The sequence below is a fragment of the Notechis scutatus genome, chromosome 1 (assembly GCF_049901735.1).
Source record: "Notechis scutatus isolate UNSWTSFEM ecotype Mainland chromosome 1, rNotScu1.2, whole genome shotgun sequence".
In the NCBI taxonomy this organism is placed as follows: Eukaryota; Metazoa; Chordata; class Lepidosauria; order Squamata; family Elapidae; genus Notechis; species Notechis scutatus.
This window is the reverse complement of record NC_142009.1, coordinates 267,440,998-267,461,078: the sequence shown is the minus strand read 5'-3', so window position 1 is coordinate 267,461,078 and position 20,081 is coordinate 267,440,998.

The window sequence follows — 20,081 nt, the reverse complement described above, 5'->3', positions numbered from 1 at the left end:
ATCAGTTATGCCCCCAGGATCTCCTGGTGTCTTCTAAGTATTAACTCAATCTGACCCTGCTTAATTTTGTTCTAGACCAGCTTCATGTGATAATACACTGCCAGTAATTTCAGGGCGTACTATTGCAGAGACTCATTTATCTGTTCATGTCCCCCCCCCCACTTGAAACCTTTTGTTAGCTATCTTTTATTATGAATGTCAACTGCCTTGGATCTTATTTCTCTTTTAGCCTTAACAGCTAGATGCAAAGAAAATTCAGATAACAACTGAATTTCAAAGAAATAGAAATGCCACAGCCAGAGGTGGTATTCAGCAGGTTCTGATCAGTTGTGGAGAACCAGTAGCGGAAATTTTGAGTAGTTTGGAGAACTGGCAAATCCCACCTCTGACCGGCCCCGCCCCCATCTATTTTCTGCCTCCCAAGTCCCAGCTGATCGGCTGGATCTTCTTTTGTTGCCCTGCACAGGAGAACGAAATCAGGTTAGTGGGGTGGGGAGGGAATGGGATTTTGCAGTAACCTTCCCCCAGGAGTGGGGTGGGAATGGAGATTTTACAGTATCTTTCTCCTGCCATGCCCACCAAGCTATGCTCAACAAGCCACGCCATGCCTACCAAGCCATGCCCACAGAACCCGTAGTAAAATGTTTTGAATCCTACCACTGGCCACAGCCATTTGAGGGGAGTGGAAGGAGTGTCTAGTTTGGTTTAGTGATTAGGCACCAGGCTTGAAACCAGGAAAACTGTGAATTCTACACCTGCCTTAAGCATGAAAGGAAGCAGGGTAACTTTGGATCAGTCATTCTCTCTCAGGCCAGCTCACCTCACAGAATTGTAGTTATGGGGAAAATAGAAGGAAATAGTATTAGGTATATTTGCCACCTTGAGTTATTTATAAAATAAAATAATATTTATAAAATAAAGGCAGAATAAAAAATAAAAACAAAGGATTATAAATAAAATTGCACTTCAGATATGATGAGAGGTGGTTTTTTTCTGATTACGTAAAGATCAGACTTGAGTTGGTGCTCTTGGTTCTGTCCTTTCATTCTTCATTTTTCATATGGAAATAGAAATCAGTTCAAACCAATTACTGTTCCTGGAGTTTGGTTAAACCAGTGTGAATTGCTGTAATTTGATCGTTGAAACAGCCTATCAATACATATTTCATTCTCTTTCTATCGGATAAGAAACCTTCATTTCTGTTTAATACCTGGATTCATTGGGAAATTTAATAACCCCTTTCACATATTAAAGAACAAGATATCCAATATAAACATCACATCTAATTAGCATTTTTATTTATTATTCTCACTTTATCTCTTTTTACCATTTTTCTTCTACACAACTAGATCAGGGCAAAGCAATAGACACAATCTACATAGACTTCTGTAAAGCCTTTGATTCAGTGGAACATGACAAACTACTCCTAAAATTAAAATCTTATGGTATCTCTGGACACCTGCATAACTGGATAGAAGCATTCCTGTCAAATAGACAACAAATGGTCAAAATTGGGAGCATCCTATCAAATTCTGTACCTGTCAACAGTGGTGTCCCCCAAGGCAGTGTTCTAGGACCAACTCTTTTCATACTCTACATAAATGACCTCTGTGATCATATTAAGAGCAACTGTGTTCTCTTCGCTGATGATGTAAAGCTGTTCAATACCACAGACAATACTGCTACCCTTCAAAAAGACCCTGACAATGTATCAGAATGGTCAAACAAATGGCAACTTCAAATCTCAACAAATAAATGCTCTGTCTTACATATTGGCAAAAATATATATATCAGAAAATAAAATACAAGCTGAATAGTCAAGACCTTGTTGATGATCCAAACTCTGTCAAGGACCTTGGAATACTCATCTCTAATGATCTAAGTGCTAGAGCCCAGTGTAACTACATAGCCAAAAAGGCATTAAGAGTTGTTAACCTAATCCTACATAGCTTTTTCTCTGGTAATATCACACTACTAACTAGAGCATACAAAACATTTGCTAGACCAATATTTGAACACAGCTCATCAGTCTGGAACCCACATTACGTATCTGATATTAACACAGTTGAGAAAGTCCAGAAATATTTCACAATAAGAGTTCTCCACTCCTCTACTCGTTGTAGAATACCTTATGCCACCAGACTTGAAATTCTAAACCTAGAAAATCTAGAACTACACTGCCTTCAGTCCAATCTAAGTATAGTATTTAAAATTATACATTGCAATGTCCTACCTGTCAATGAATACTTCAGCTTCAACCATAACAATACAAGAGCACACAATAGATACAAACTCAAGGTAAACCGCACCAAACTTGATTGCAGGAAATACGACTTCAGCAACAGAGTGGTCAATGTCTGGAATACTCTGCCTGACTCTGATTTCTTCCCCAAACCCCAAAAACTTTAACCTTAGACTTTCTACTATGGACCTCACCCCTTTCCTAAGAGGTCTGTAGGGGGCGTGCATAAGCGCACCAACGTGTCTACTGGCGCTGTCCTATTGTTTCTTTTTATTTTTCTTATATGTATCCATTTCATGTATTCATAAGTATGTTTATACTTATACCTGTTATCTTATGATCGCTTGACAAAATAAATAAATAAATAAAAATAAATTTTAAAAAGTGTATATATAATACTTCTTTTCCTGCAAAGGATTGATGAAGCAATCCATATAGGCTTATGTCATAATAAATTTGTTGTTAAGGTGCTGTGAGACTGTGCTGTTTTTGTTGCAAGCTACTAACATGACTAACTTTCTGGAAGCTGGCCCAGAATTCTTTTCCTTTCTTCCATTCACATTTCAGCTTTCCCCATAGATTTCTAAGAAAACTGGCTATTTAAATAGATTACTTTTAATTTCTCAGACTCAGAATCTCAAGGCAGCTTACATATAAAATTAAAGAAAATTTAAATGAAATAATCAAGAACAATGTGCTCTCCCAAACACGTATAAGTTATAATTTTGCAGCATTGAGAATGAACAGGGGGAAAAAAAAACCTCTGTAAAAATATGATCACCATCTGTGTTCAACAGCAGCTCAACACAATATTAGTCAACTCAGAAAATATTAGTCAACTCAGTCAACCCTTTGTGAATGATCAAGTGCTGACAAGGAGTTCAGTTCTTGTGCCGTGCAGATCAGCACAATTTAAGCTGCCACATCAATTCAATCTGGAGCTGCTCCAAGTGTGGAAAATAATCACCTGCCCTGTATGATAATTATACCCCACATTTTCGGCTCTTGCTATTTTATTGATACCATGCCCAAACACTTTCAACTTTGTCACCCGTGGGAGGGTTCTTTATCTCCTGCGTTTAACTGCTCCTGACATTTCAGTGCTGGCATTTCAGAGAGATTGGAAACATTGTCAAAGAGACCCCAAAGGGACTGCTGATAGAGAGAGGGAAGTCCATCTATAGAGAGGGCAAATCTGCAGCATATAAGGGCTCAACCATATATCTATTCTGATGTGTTTTACTCCCTTCCTGGAGACTGAAGGAAATTATGTTGACCTTAAGAACTGGTGCGTCTTTAGCCCATCCTTTACCAACGTTAGTAAAAAAATCTGGAAGGGTTGCTGCTCTGTCAAAATATAATGCAGGCTACTTTCAGGGAAATGATTGGTCTGTTTGGGGAAGAGGAAACAATACAGTAGCAAGGATTGAATCCCATACACCACCACCAGTAGACTGCAGGACATGTTGTCCCCAGTGCGTCGGGCTCTGAGTTCACTATGGAGCCCCTCAGCTCCAAACACGTCTCACAGCAAGTCATGGAGAATGGTCGTGGAGAATGTCACCTTATCTCTGCTGTTGCCAGTTCTGTGTTTCTGATTGTGTGTTGGCCAATGGTGTTGAGAGTCACTGCAGGATGGATTCTGAAGCAACTGCAGGGCTGGGGGATGGATTCGGAAACAACTGCAGGGCTGGATATGGCTCTTTTCATGCATTGCTGTGGTGCATATTGTTAGAGGGGGTTGGGGCACATATAGGTGGTAATTAAGCCTTAGGTTAAACATGGTGAAGGTGGCACCAGGTGGGGATCAGTTTGTGAGGGTCGGAATAGGTTAGGGATGTAGACATGTTATAGGGTTAATAGTATTTAGGGATAATGGGTTAGGCATGGCCAGATCTAGAATCGCATATAGGCCTGGGTGTGGTGGGGTGATCTCATGATAATGGTAATAAAAGGAAAGGGAACAAACTCAAACTCAATGCTAACCTTGCCTGGCTTTTAGCTTTTCTTGTCAGATAAGAGTGTTTGTTTGCTGATATAATGAATAAACCATCATTGCACTGCAAAAGAGCTGGAGTTTGTATTAATTTCAGGACAAATCTTCAATACTCAAGAGAGAAGGTTAGCATTGGCTGAGACAGTGCTGTAACTGACCACAAGAAGTCAGCAGAGAAAGAAAGCAGTATAGCTATGATAAGGTAGTGTCAGCCTTGTGTGCTGGAGTCATATGCTCAAGTGTGGTAATTCCACCTTATTGTAAGGTTACATCAACAGAATGTTGCAAACCTGAAAGTGCATTTCTCCCCCATCATCATTAGAGCCCAAGAAAGTAAATACAGTCTCCTCTGAGAGGTATGCCACATTCCTTCTGGAAGCTAAGCCATATCTTATCCAAGTATTCTTCCAGGTGGGGTTCTTCTCCCAGTCTATCAAGATATAATTCCCTCACACAATTACAGATGGCAGAAGTTCCAGGCTGTTTTGCAAAGTGCAAAGGGAGGCTTCCTTCATCACAAAACTTGGCCAGAGGGAAAAATCTGAGTGGGTAGTTCAAACAAACAGGACAGCAGAGCAGAAAGTGTGGGAGAATAGTCCAACTGACTGTGTGCCATGATAGAAACCGCTTGCAAAATATCTTTGACATTACTGGTAAGTGTTATTTCCACTTAGTGCAATTCAGAGTGATTGTGTTGAATTGCATCTTCCATCCTCAACCACCTGGTTTGGATAGAAAATGAAAGGTGACTAAGGGAATATTATGCCACATGAAGAAAGGAGAAGGATCAGCTTCATGGAACAGAGCTGAAAAGGAAGGGAGTTATTTTTCTGTGTTTTACAAAAGAAGTTCCTTTGGTTGAATTCTTCTGGATCATGGCCTGATTCATTTCTTGTCATCTTGGTTTCTCTCCCCTTCCCCAATCCTGAAAGGCAGTGTAAGCTTTTTACTACTTCCCCTCAGGGTAAAAATTTGCTGATGAGTTTGAAGCTTTCTGCTTAACAATGGAAATATTTACCATGTTGAAGCATTCCATTTTCCTCAAACACAACAGTCCCCTGACTAGACAAATAATATAGCCAGTATATCCTATCACTCTGGCAAGCACTGTGCAAATGCCATGATGCTCAATTAAAATCTGTTTTGCTTTAATTTAAACCAATAATGACTTATTTTATTTTCTGGACCAATACTGAAGAGCTTTATCTCATCTTCTTATATGCCAGATCTCATGAGACTTGAAGATAGATATCATGGCTCCCCCACAGACTCCTCTTTTCCAGTCAAAGTATAGCCAATGCTTCACCTTCAACCATTTCTCATGTGTATATTATTTATACTGTATATTATTTCCAGATTCCTTCATTATTTTTATTTTCTTCTAGACATAATTTAGTTGATCAATATCCTTTAAAATATGTAGCCTGAATTGGACACAGTAGTGTAGTATATACAGAATAGATTACAGTAGTGTACATCAGTACACAATAGAGAGGAACAATGAGCTTCTAGGTGAGGAATGGCAAGCTAAGATGTTCATAAATGAACATCAATGATGATCGTGATTAAGGACCATGAGAATACTGATTCCACAGAACTTCTATACATAAGGAGAGGATCTGCTTTTGCTCTATCCTCATGGGGAGATTGCAGAAGAACATTTCCCCACAGTTTTGAATGCTGGAGATGAAAAGAACCACCATGCTCTCAAATATGGCAGAAAGTTGACTTTTAGAGGATACTGAGTTTTCTAACTCACTTTCTAATCACTTGGAAATTATCTATTCAGCTATCTTAAGGTATTAGAAATCTTCAAAATGGCAAGTTTGAAAACCCTTATGGTGACTTCTAGAATAATAAGAAAAAACCTATACATTTGACAACTTAAAGAATTAAAAATAAACAGCAAAAAAGATAAATAAGAATTTGGTTCAAGAAAGCTATAAACTATTAAAGGACTAGACCTTATAGATGTTTGTATAAGTCTAGGATCCTTTTATGGACTTTTTGCTAATACTAGGACTGAAATGTTAATGACTTATGGATTTGTGTAAGGATGATGGATTATAAAAAGAAGAGATACTTGCATATAGCATTACATTATAAATTATGTGTGTATTTGTTGTGATGAAGATTGGAAGTTACTTCTTTACATTTTTAAAAATTTCTCTTTTATTTTTACTGCACACCTTTTATTCTCTTTTTTCTTTACTTTCCCCTCTTTCTATGTTTAGTTTGTATTTTCTTTTACTGTTATTAAAACTTTCAATAAAAACTATTTAAGAAAATAGAGAGGAACAATGCCTTTTTTGATCTTGACATATTTCTGTGAATTCAACCAAAGACTAAATTTACTTTTTCTGCATATGTATCAGAATACTGCCTTAATTCAACTTGTAATCCAGTATGGTTTTCTCATTCCTATATGGTAAAGATGCTAACAACCAAAATATATTAGAAGATACTCCTTGCTTTTAAGATTCTATAATATTAGAAGGTGAAGCTTAAAAGATCCTGTCATATTAGAAGATGAAGCTAAATCAGCACTCCATTCATTACTTCACAGTAGGCCAAAGAAATTGATGGGATATCCACAGAAATATGACAAGCCACAGAAGAAAAATCAGTAAAGGTTCTAAGTAAACTATGTCAGCAAATCTAGAGAATGATGTGGTGGCCAACTGTGTGTGTGTGTGTGTGTGTGTGTGTGTGTGTGTGTGTGTGTGTGAATACTAAAATATGTGCATCAACTATGGCAGGCTATAAAGTATCCTTTAGAAAATGGGAATCCCAGTTCAACTCATTGTCCTTACAGAACAAAGAGTCACAGTCCTATAAAAACTGGCAAAATAAACTGGTTTCAGGTCAGCAAAGGAATAATGCCATATGCTCTCTTCTTATTTATTCAACCTGCAGGCTAAATATGTACTGAGGGCAGCTGGATTGAAGGTGATGGAAATGGTTTAAAATTGGAGGAAGTGACATATATGACTTCTGCTATAATGATGACACTCCTCTGGTAGTTAAAAATTGAAATAATCTGCAAGAACTAGTGGTGAAAGTTAAGGAGTATAATGAAAAAAAGGGACTAACAATAAATATAAAGACCAAACAAATGACAATAGGTACAACAACCAGCCTTAGAATGGACAATGAAGAGATTGAAGTGGTGAATGATTTCTCCTTTTAGGATCAACTAATAGCAGTAAAAGAACCAGCTGTTAAGAAAATGCTCCAAACTAGCATTTGGAAAAGCACCAATGAAAGCCTTGAAAACTATACTCAGGAGCCATGAAATCTATAAAGGTCAGACTCCTGCAAAAGTTTTCCTGGGATAATTTAAGGATGCAAAAGTTGGGTTTTGAGAAAGAAGGAAAGAATGACTATTAACAGATTTAAGTATTAAACCTTTTGAGAAAACAATGGATAAACAGGGTAACAAAGCAATGAATCATAGAACAAATCTATCCCCAGTTCTCACTCAAGGCACAAATGACAGGGCTCAAACCAGATTTTGGACACATTATATGAAAACCCAGCTCCTTCGAGAAGTCTATAATGCTGGGGAAAGTGAAAAGAAAAAGAAGAAAAGAATGACCAGCAGCAAGGTGGATAGACTGGATTACAACAATAAAATACCACTGAGAGACTTAAAAGGCCAGTTGATGACAGATCATTTGGAGAAAGTCAATTTATGTGGTACCTAAGAATTGACACCAGCTTAATGGTATTGAACTATCAATCAAACAAACCTCCCTTTGTTTATAAATATATTAAATTGTCCTGGGTCTAGAACTGAGTTCTGTAATAAGCTACTCACCTGCCAACTTTAAATTGACATACACAATTCTTTTTGGACATAACTGTGTGCCCAAGTTTGTATCCATCTAATGATAAAACAGTCATAATTGGTGAAGGTAATTGAGAGAAGCAGTTAAAAGTTTCCTATTGCCATATCCCTTAGTCACTAGGGGATGTGACTCATCCTTTCTGCTAAATATTAAACCTAGTTCTTTTCCAATCCTCATGCTCTAAGGCCACCAAATCCAGAATCAGTTTTGTATTTTTAAGATATTGATTTCTATATTAGATGATATGATATGATGTATTTGTGGCTATGCCAAGGATTCAAAAATATCCATTGTGTTGGATGCAAGGCTTTTGAAGAAGGAAAAAAGTGTCCCTAAGTAGTAAGAGGTCTAAGTTGCCAGTTATCATTCTATTGCCTTTATAATGGAATATCTTATACTGCAAATAAAACTTAATTAGAACCCAGATAAGTTCTGAAGAAGGTGTACAGCTCCATATTATGCATGTATCTGCATAATTTACTCTCAAGTAAGAATACCACATTAGCATGACAATGTTTGGAAATTAGTATGTTAAATGCTATAACTCTATAGTAGATAGATTCTGAAATGAGCTACAAAGTTTTTTTCATGTCTGATTTATGGATATTATTATAATAACTAAAGGACATAATTAGACCATAATTTCAACAGTTTATTTAGTCCGTTCTTTGAGATGCTAACAGAAATGCTTCAGTTTGCTTAATAAAGCAAACTACCAGTTATTTTATCCAGAAGATTTTTGGAATATTTATCCAAATCAAAATCAGTTCTTGCTTATCCATTCATCTCCTTTTGAGGATGAGTTTTAAACTCTTGATTTATGTCATTTCTTCCTTATTCTTTGAAAGATGTAAGGGAATCCATTTGTTCAGCTGTTTTCAAACATTCCTATTAACATTTTAATTAAAACAAATACAATATGAAATAGCATTTAATTCCAAGCTTTGCCCAAACACTGATATTTGGCACATGAGATCATTCCATCCTGCACATGAGATATTGCAAGATATCAAAAGACATACTAAACAACTGATTATGAATACTTACTTGAAAGGAAAATGACCCTATATAAACATATTGTACATATAGAGAGAGAAAGGGAGACAAGGAGACAGAGAGAGAGAGAGAGAGAGAGAGAGAGACAGAGACAAAGACAGAGAGAGATAGAGAACCAAAGAACCCAGTTCTGGAGATTTTACTTTTCCAGCCACATATGTGGACATTTAACTCATTCATTGATCTATTGATATATATTCCAGAGCTGACTACTGGAAATAAACAAAACAAGAACAAAACCTAGAGAGAATGTGAACAACAACAAAATAATTAAATTAATTCAAAATAATTATAATTGATTTAAATGCTACTATTTACAAATAAAGGCACCCATTAATACTATTAGTGGATCTCCCATACAAAAACCATTTTCAAAAACTACCCTGTTGCATACACATGTACACACTTGTACAAGAGTAAAAATAGGAATCTGCCTCAGCTTTCTGAACTTGCTTTGTTGAAAGTCCCACTTAGTCCATTGACTTTTAGTCCCTGGTAAGTTTACATAGGCTTTGGCTGCTATGCAGGGAATGGATCCAGTTAGCTCAGCTTATTGCATTAGGGTGGAATCTGAAGAAGAAATCTTTTGGGTATTTTGCTGGTTTACTTCTGTTTGCAACAACATTGGGTGAAAGAGATTATTGGTTGTAAGATAAGGGAACCTATGCTTTAAAATTAGATAGTAAGTGGCTCTTGCTTCCATGAAAGCAAGCTTAGAACTTCCATTCCCATTTAGTCACCATGGTATTCCTCATTATCAATCCTTACTCCTGACATGGGTAGAGATTGAATGTCTGTAATGAAAAACTTTTTGTCCATGGATGTTTTCCACCAACTGAAGATTTTCAAGGGTAGAGCCTCAATGAAAGGAAATCCAGGAAGCCTGGTTCTCTCTGCCCCTATTTCCCATGTGACATTGGCTTCTTTGGTGCTCCTGACAAACCTTTTCTTCTCTTTCAGTAATTTACATCTCCCCCTTCATTCTCCCTTTAAACAGCATCTTTCTCCAGAACTGTATTCTCAGCAAAACTAAGAAGACCTGTCTCTATCCATCCACACAGTCCCATTTACAAGTAATTATGCAGAAAAATAACCTTGTCTTCCTTTCAGGTAAATACAGTATTTGATGACTGTTGGACTTTTGTCAGGAGGAAAGAATGGCTCAACTCTTTTTATGTCCCTTTCTACTGTTTTGGATGAATAAGCATACCAGGCTCCTTAATCCAAACCTCCAGCTTTCTTGTGCATGACTTGACTATAAACTAGAGCCATCTTTGTGCCTTTTCTGTAAATCTCTTCTGGTATATTTATATTAGTACTGATCTTAATTGGGTCCCTACATTCAGAACATTCCTTGACAGTTCAAAGGCTTGTTCTTTGGTCATGCTTTTTCTTCTTGAATGGATAAAACACCAAACAACCCTTTTCAAAAATGTTGGATATGGGGGTGGGAAGAAAGAGAATTTAATATAGCTGAAGGAATGCTATGATTTAATAATTTTTCCCCATTATGATTTTTTACAGAATAGTAGAAGAATGATAAGAAAGGAAGAAGGGAATGGAATCAAGACCTAAGATGTAAGATTGAGATTGCTGCAAATTATGGGATGTTCTGGATGGAAGGGGATGTGAAGTGGTTGAAGAAGAGGAGAATTATCTTTGGATAAGAGAGGAGACAGGAAGGAAGAAATGGAATTAATGGTAGTCTATTAAGGATATTCATCCACTGAGGACAACAGATCAATGTTGTTCTTTAGGCAGTCATGGGATAACTAGTCAAGGTGTCCTGTCCACTAAATGGAACTTCTGCTCTGAATGGCATCGAGTCAGAGGCCAGTGACAGAATATAAGCCAGGAATAGGGGCTTTCCAGAGGAAAACCTGGAACAGTGACTGGAGCAGCAACAGCAGTCCAACAGTGGCCTCAGAAATTGATCTGGTGCTGGCTAGACAGCACATAAGACAATCATATTTCATTGCTTCAGATCCTTTAGTGACTATACTCCAAAGCCAAGGAGGAAGGATGGTTGTGATGATTTGGAAGATTTTGACAATGATAAGTAGTGCTTCCTTAGCTGTGACTGGATGCAATTTTCCTTTACCTCAAGATCATAGAAATAAGCTGGGGCCAATGATTGTTCTACTACATTGAAGAAACCCTTCTCAAACTCTTAGATGTCACCACAGAACAGGTATTGGTGTTTCTGTGACTTTTGGTTCCAGAAGACTTCAATCAATGCCTTGGGAGAGTAATTGGCATTGGTTTAGGGTTGCATGGATCCTGTAGATCCTGGGTGTTTCCAAAGGGCACTTGAGGATTTCCCCAATATCTTGGATTTGATTGATTTTTGGAATATAGATATGTCCTGAGTGTTACATGAGATTGTTCCTGTGAGTTCTCTTCCTAGTCATCCTAAGCATCTCCCTTTCTTTATGGAGGTGCTCTAAAAATGAAGTGACTTAAAAAATTCTTGGATTTCATAAAACCAAAAGTGAATTAAACCACAGACTAGAATGCACCCATGTTTGGGCCTATTCAGTGGCAATATGAATGAAAATGCATTATTTGTCTTCAGGACAAATAAATTGTTTTTTATTTTGCTTGGAATCTTTTGGAGAGGCACAGCTGGACAACATACCAGCTGGAGGCTTTTCCAGGTTTCTTTGTGGGCAAAATAGTTCAGATCTGAATGCTAAATAAAAGTAAAGGTAAAGGTTCCCCTCACACATACGTGCTAGTCATTTCCATCTCTAGGGGGCAGTGCTCATCTCCATTACAAAGCTGAAGAACCAGCAATGTCTGAAGATGTCTCCGTGGTTATGTGGCTGGCATAATTAAATGTCAAAGGCACATGGAACGCTGGTACCTTCCTACCAAAGTGGTCCCTATTTTTCTACTTGCATTTTTACATGCTTTCAAACATGCTAGGTTGGCAGAAGCTGGGATAAATAACGGGAACTCACTCTGTTACACGGCACTAGGGATTCGGACCGCCAAACTGCCAATCTTTCTGATCAACAAGCTCGGCATCTTAGCCATTGAGCCACCGCATCCTATGCTAAATAAGTAGAATGCTAAATAAGTAGAGCCAAATAAGCTGAAAAGAATGATGTCTTTCTTTGTGACCTGGCCTTATGAAATTCAAGAAATTAGATAGATACTTGTGGTCTCGATCTGTGCTCCTCCTGCCACCTTTTGATGGTTGGACTTCAGAAGAGCTTCTGTAAAGAGGTCATACTGTCACCTGTGTTGAAAGAGGAATTGGCACACTCTCTACTTAAGGGGCCAAATCTTGCTGAACAGCTACTGCCCCATCTCCAACCTGCCTCAACATATTTTTAGAGATGTTATTGAGAAGGTAGTCAGAAATGAGTTACACAGGATCCTCTGGATTTCTTCATCTTCTTCTGGATCCTACAGAGAACTTTCTAGATTTCTTTCAGTCATGATTTAGAGCAAACCATGAAATGGAAATAAGATTGGGATAGATTATCTATATCATGATCTGGATTAGCAGAAGTTTTTCATCCTATTTGACCTCTTGGAAAGAGTCATTACCACCAACTATGGCATTCTGCTGAACCATCTGCCATGAATTGTGCCATCATTCTAAGAGATTGTGAGAAAGCTGGGAAGAAAGGTAGACACAAGCAATTAAGAAAGAAGTAGAATCTATTGGGAACTTATCTTATAAAAAGAACTCCACCCAAGTGGCACTAAATATTCAATGAGACTCTGCATTTTAATGAACTCAGCATGCAGGAGGGTTGAAAATGTCATGCAATTTCCAAGACTCTGTATTATTTACCTCATGAATAGCCTTAAAGATACTTTATTGAAGTCAGTGTAAATCTTGCTTCATTGATTTTTGTTGAACTATATGGGACTTGATAGGTAGTTCTAGTTCTAGCTGAGCAGTGAGATCCATGTTGCATAATTTTTTATTAAGAATTCTAATTACAATAGTAAAAACTAGTGCAAATTTGAAGAAATAAAACAGAAGAAACAATAAAATGTGCAATAAAAAAAGAAAAGAAATAATATAATCAAGTAAAAATAATATATAAAGAAGTGACTACCAATCTTAATTACAATAAATATAGATTATGTTAGCAACTCTTCTCCCCCTATAATAAGGCTATAGATAGATATTTGTTCATTCCATAGCTCATCCTTTCTCTCTAAGCAAATCCATAAAACATTACCTATTCAATGTTGGTGTCAGCAGAATGCATAAACAATTGCCAGAAATTTGCAAATAAATGTCTTATTTTAATCTTAATCAAATAAACCAAATTTATATTCTTTCCTTTTAATTTTAATAGTCTTAATCTTGAGTTCATTCAAATATTGTGATAGGATTTATTTCCTCTTCAATTCTTTTTTTTATCTCAAATAAAGATTTGTTCAAAGTTTTGAACATATCTTTTGTAGATCCAATAAGGACCAACACCCAGGCCATTTTCTTGATTTTTCATTTGTATATCCCCTTTAATTTTTAAAACTTCAGCCAGGTTTTTTTTATATATCCACTAAGCCAGAGGTGGTATTCAGCAGGTTCTGACCAGTTCTTGAGAACCGGTAGTGGAAATTTTGAGTAGTTCAGAGAACTGGCAAATACCACTCTGACTTGAGATTTTATAGTATCCTTCCCCTGCCATGCCCACCAAGCCACGCCCACAGAACTGGTAGTAAAAAAAAATTAATCCCACCACTGAACTAAACCATTTCTTTCCAAATCATTTTCTCAGTCTGTTATTTGTACTTCTACTTTCGGTAGTCTGTTTTGTCAGACAAAATTTGGCACATGTCAGTCATTTCCTTGTTGACATTTTTTGGACATAAACTATCCATAGAATCAGACACAATTAATGATATTGTTGATATTGTAGCTTCTACTTTCTGGCTCCATTCTTCAAAGATCCCCTTTAGTATTTCCAATGTTTTTATGTTTTGTATCATTTTGTAAGTCTCAGTTAATCAACAACAAAAGCTGGCTTGCATTTCCCCACTTCTACTTAAAACAGGGGTGTCAAACTCAAGGCCTGGGGGCCAGAACCGGCCCACAAGGTGTTCAGATATGGCCTGTGGAGCTGCCCTAAAAACAGCAAAGGACTGACCTGCGGTGCCTCTGCCAGTGAAAACAGAGCTCAGGAGAGCCATGGGAAGCCCTCCCAAGTTCTGTTTTTGGTTGCAATGGCCTCCTGCTACCCTCTGCCAGTGAAAACAAAGCTCAGGAGCCCATTTTCACTGGCAGAGGACTTGGGGCACCACAGATGCCCCTGACACAAGTGACATCAAGCTGGCCATGCCCACCCCGGCCCTCGAGGTGAAACACAACCATGATGCGGCCCTCAATGAAATAGAGTTTGACACCCCTGACTTAGAATCTTAAGTTATCTGTGATGGAATATGTAAATATATTGGAATATGTGGGTGACCTTGGAGAATGAGGGGAAGGGATACTGTCTAGGAGGCAATCAGATGAGAAGAGGAGATCCTCCAAGAGGTTGGTCAGAGAGAGGGATAGCTTTGTTTAACTTAGGTTAGTGCATCAGTTAGCATACCTACCTAAACTACAAAATCTTGAATACAATGACTCACAACATAACCATCAATCATATTCCTAAGGCAATTCAATAGGCAAGGATACAATCTCATACAGAAATACATCGGTTTTCTCCAGGTCTGACACTGGAATCAGTCTGATGGTTTGAACTCCAAATGGATTTTCTTTCAATAAAAACCATTACTTTTCCACTTAATCACTCAGTGGGGATGAGGACACAGATGGCACAGTTAAAGTAGAAGAGTGTCGGAAGCCTGCATTTTAGATAATACTATTCATTTTATAATTGTGTCATGCTTACTGAAATGGAGTTCTTAATTTTTTTTTTTTGGGGGGGGGAAGAGAAATAGCAATAGCACTTAGACTTATATACTGCTTTACAGTGCTTTACAACCCTCTCTAAGCGGTTTTACAGAGTCAGCATATTGCTCCCAACAATTTGGGTCCTCATTTTACGCACTCAAAAGGATGGAAGGCTGAGTCAACCTTGAGCCTGGTGATATTAGATCTGCCAAATTGGAGGCATCTGGCAGTCAGCAGAAGCAGCATGCAGTACTGCACTCAACCGCTGTGTCACTGTGTCACAGTGTCTTGCAAAACCCCAAGTAGACTCTGAAAGCATTCCAGGTTTTAAAATATTCTAGCTTTTATTGTGGTTATGGAAAGAAAACCAGAAATTTATCCTGTCAACTTACACAAATATAAGCATTATCTAATTGAGTTCATGTGCTGAGGGATCTGCAATATGAACCAGCAGAATTAAATTGCTGAGGACAATTTTACCAAACTCAATCTACTATTTACTGGCAAGTGTTTTGACGGAACTACTGTTGCACCTTAGCTCAGGGAGATTTAATTCCCTCTATCTGATGTTAGCAACAGAGAGAAGACCGGTCACACAAAACAGGTGGTCAGAGTTAATAGTGGCTGTGGATTGTGAGAAGATTTAAGGAGATGATTAAATTAATATTTCAGTACAATATGCAGCTTGGTGTTTTATTGTAGCTTTTTAATATAACCGCTGGCAGACTTAAAAATTATTTGAAAGTAAGATCCTTTCTAGTATTCAATAGAACAGCCTGATTTTTTTTTTGTGCTTCTTGTGAACTTGAGGGGAAAAAGTGCCCTGTTTTAACAGTGGCAAAATTGGTTAAAATGGCAGTATTCCTCCCTCCCCCGCCAGACTCACACAAAAGCCTGAAAAATATCAGGCTGTTTTAATGAATAGCAAAGGTGCTGCACTTCTGAATCTGAAACACTTCTTTTTTTTTAATAAATAAATTTTATTAATTTTACAATTAAAACAAACCAACAACACATACACAAATGAAAGAAAAGAAAAGAAAAGAAAGAGAAGAAAATAGAAAGAAAAAATAGAAAGCAATTAAAAACATTCTCATCTTCAACAGTTTGTAAGATCTCTTTTTTTTTAACCCTTAATTTATGCCATATACACACACCTAATCTTTACATATATCTGTATATCACTGCTATGGGTTTATCCTATCCTCTTTTGCCTTATAGTGTAAAATCTATCTTTGGTCTATCCATTTGTACCAGCAGTTCCAGCTATTGTAGTATATTGAGGTGTTGTGATTCCGGCATCTGCTACAGGTTTTTTGAATGACAGCTCCAGCGAGGAGGACTTATATGAATCAGCAAGTTCTAACGATGAGGAGGAGATGAATGCATTTGATTTGCAAGATCGGCTTGAACCTTCAAACTCCTCCACCCTTCAATTAGGTGGTCAGCCGGGAACGGGTGATAATGAGGAACCAATGATATCTTCAGGTGAAGAAGATGATAATTTGGATGATTGCTGGGTAGATGTCAGGACAAGACGTCTCCTGACAAGGAGGAACCAACGAGGATACAGTAGGAGAGCAGACCAGCAATTAGACTAATTAGTTACTCTATAAAGGGAGAGATATGACTTTGCACTTTGTCCGAACAAAGTGTCTATTTGCAAGGAGAACTGAAGAGCACAGTTTGGAGGATTTTGATCTGAAATATCTTGTTGGGATTTGGATTTAATTCGTTGGAACTTCTACTTATTGGAATTATTTTGTGAAGGATTTTGATCTGAAGAATCTTGTTGAGTCTTGGATTTAGTTCGTTGGAACTTTTACTTATTGGAGCTATCTGTGAAAATTCCTGTTTGCTGCCTTTCTTTACAAGGACTGTTGCTTTCAGCCTTATCTGTTTACTTTAAAAGGTGGGACATAACATTTTCCTGTTTGCTGCCTTTCTTTACAAGGACTGCTGCTTTCAGCCTTAACTGTTTATTTTAGAAGGTGGGACATAACATTTTGTTCCGGACCCAACAGACCATCTTTGCAACGATGGATTCAACTCAAATGCAACAATTGGTGGAGCAGCAACAGATGCAAATAAATCAATTACTTCAGAGCAACGTATCCCTTCAAAATCAGGTAACACAATTATTATCGTTCGTTGCCAATTCTCAAACTGTTTCAGCTGCAGCTGGAGTTCCCCTGCACCCCCTGTGAGAAAAATTCGATAGCTATGCCAGATAAATTTTCTGGGCAAACGGACATGTTTTCAACATTTTTGGGTCAGTGCCAATTGTATTTTCTGTGAGGCCGGAGGATTTTCCAACCGATCGAGTTAAAATTGGCTTTATTATTAGTTTGTTAACCGGCCAGGATGCCAAATGGGCTACTTCCTTATTAGTACAAGATAGTCCATTACTGGACGATTTCCAGGGGTTTATTCAACAGATGAACGTTATGTTTGAGAATCCAATTAAATCTCAAACTGTGGACAGAAAATTGAGGGATATTATTCAAGGTAAACACTCATTGCAAGAATACGTTGCAGAATTTCGCTTGTTGTGTATGGACTCCACCTGGAATGAACCAGCTCACATGGCAGCATTCCAAGAGGGTTTGTCCGACATTATCAAGGATGAACTAATTCATGCAGAGCGTGCTTCAACTTTGGACACATTGATTACTCAATGCTTACGTATTGAAGCTCGCCTACAACATCGTGGGTGTAAACGGACCGTTGCAGAGCCACCTGTGTTTCCTCGCTCACGCACCCGTCTATGAGGGTTTTCCAATCCAGAATTCCAGCAGAGGAGCCGATGGAGATAGGCGCACTCCGCCCTCGTTTAACAGTTCAGGAATGATCGAGAAGATTTCAGGAAGGTTTGTGCCTTTATTGCGGGGTTCGGGACATTTTGCAAATTCCTGCACTCGGAAGGGGACTCGTGGACCTGTATCAAAACCCATTGCTGGTCCGTCGGGAAACGGGGTAGGCCCGACCTCAGGGAAACCCTAGGTCGGGCACAGTATTCACTTTCATCTCAAATTGCTGAAGTTAATTCTGGCCCTCCTCGACATTTACTTTTGGACACTCGCATATTCTTGCAATCTCGGAAGGAGGGAATCCCTGCCGTGGCACTGGTGGATTCAGGGGCTACGACTAGCTTTATGGATTATGATTTTGTAAAACATTTCAAAGTTCCTTTAGTGCCTGTGAATCCCCCATGCAGGTGGAAACCGAGATGGGCGCGAACTCAAGTCGGGACCTATTCGCTTGCCACCCAACCACTGCGTATGCGTATTGGGGATCACGAGGAGGCGATAAGTTTTTATATCACTTGAACCTCCATCTTCCTTTGGTGCTCGGAGTATCCTGGCTGCGTCTACACGATCCGTTGGTGGCTTGGGCGCAGAACGCTGTTTTTTTCCAAGCCTGCAATGTGTGGACCACCTGAGACATGTCTGCGCAGGCCAACATATTGTCGCTTCTGCTGCCTCGATTCCTTCAGAGCTGTCAGATTTCCCGATGTTTTCAGTGAACAGGAGGCAGATCAATTACCACCACATCGTGTTTACGACTGTCCCGTGGATTTGATACCGGACGCTCCATTACCAAAGGGGAGGTTGTATTCTTTGTCTGAGCCTGAACTAGTTGCACTTCGAGAATTTTTGAATAAAAATCTAGCTCGAGGATTTATTCGACCTTCGTCATCCCCTCTTTCAGCACCCGTTCTCTTTGTCAAGAAGAAGTCGGAGAACTTCGTCTTTGTTGTGACTATAGACGCTTAAATGCTATCACTGTGAGAAATAGCTATCCTTTACCGCTCATCTCCGAATTGTTGGAGCGGTTACGGGAAGCTACAATTTTCACGAAACTTGACTTACGTGGAGCTTACAATTTGGTTTGGATGCGTAAGGGAGACGAGTGGAAGACGGCTTTTGGCACTCGTTATGGTCATTTCGAGTACACCGTTATGCCATTTGGTTTGACCAACGCTCCTGCTGTATTTCAACATTTAATGAACGATATCTTTCGAGATATGTTGGATAAGTTTGTTGTCATATATTTGGACGACATTTTGATTTATTCAAAATCTAAAGAGCAACATCTTCAGCAGGTGCGTCAAGTGCTTCAGCGTCTTCGGGAACATAAACTTTATGCTAAATTAGAAAAATGTTTCTTTTTCAGTCGTCTATCAATTCTTGGGACACATTATTTCTCCTGTGGGCATTGCTATGGACCCCAAAAAGGTTGAGGCGTTGTGTAGTTGGGAAGCTCCTCGTCGGGTTAAAGATGTGCAACGACTTTTAGGATTTGCCAACTATTATCGGACTTTCATTCCAGGTTTTGCGAAGATAATGGATCCCATAACCCAGCTTCTTTGTAAGAAGGTTCCATTTGTGTGGGGGCCTCCACAACAACAGGCTTTTGACACTTTGAAAAAGCATTTATAACTGAACCCATATTGAAGCATCCTGATCCGGATCGCCCATTTGTGGTCGAGACAGATGCTTCTAATGTCATGCTATCGGAGCAGTGCTGTTACAAGCTTCGGAGGATGGCGCTCTTTTTGTTTCCTTGCGCTTATTATTCTAGGAAGCTTACAGCTTCGGAACGCAACTATACCATTTGGGAAAAGAGTTGTTAGCTATTAAGGTTGCTTTTGAGACTTGGAGACATCATTTGGAGGGAGCTCGACACAAGGTGGAGGTTCGGACAGATCATAGGAACCTGGAACATTTGACCACGGCTAGGAAATTGAATCAAAGGCAGATTCGTTGGTCGTTATTTTTGCCAGATTTAATTTCTCGGTTACTTACGTTCCAAGTGGTCAGAACCGGAGGGCGGATGCATTATCACGGAAACCGGAGTATACTTGTGCCGAAGATCCTCTTCCTTTACGGACAGTGTTACCACCGGAATCTCTAGCTGTACTGCAGGAACCGGTAGATTCTACGGGCCCAACTACGAGAGGCACAATGTTTGGATGCGTGGACGCAGCAGAGACGGGAGGACATTGGCCCAACTTCTCCATGGTCTTTTGAAGACGATCTGCTTCGATATCGGGTTTATTAT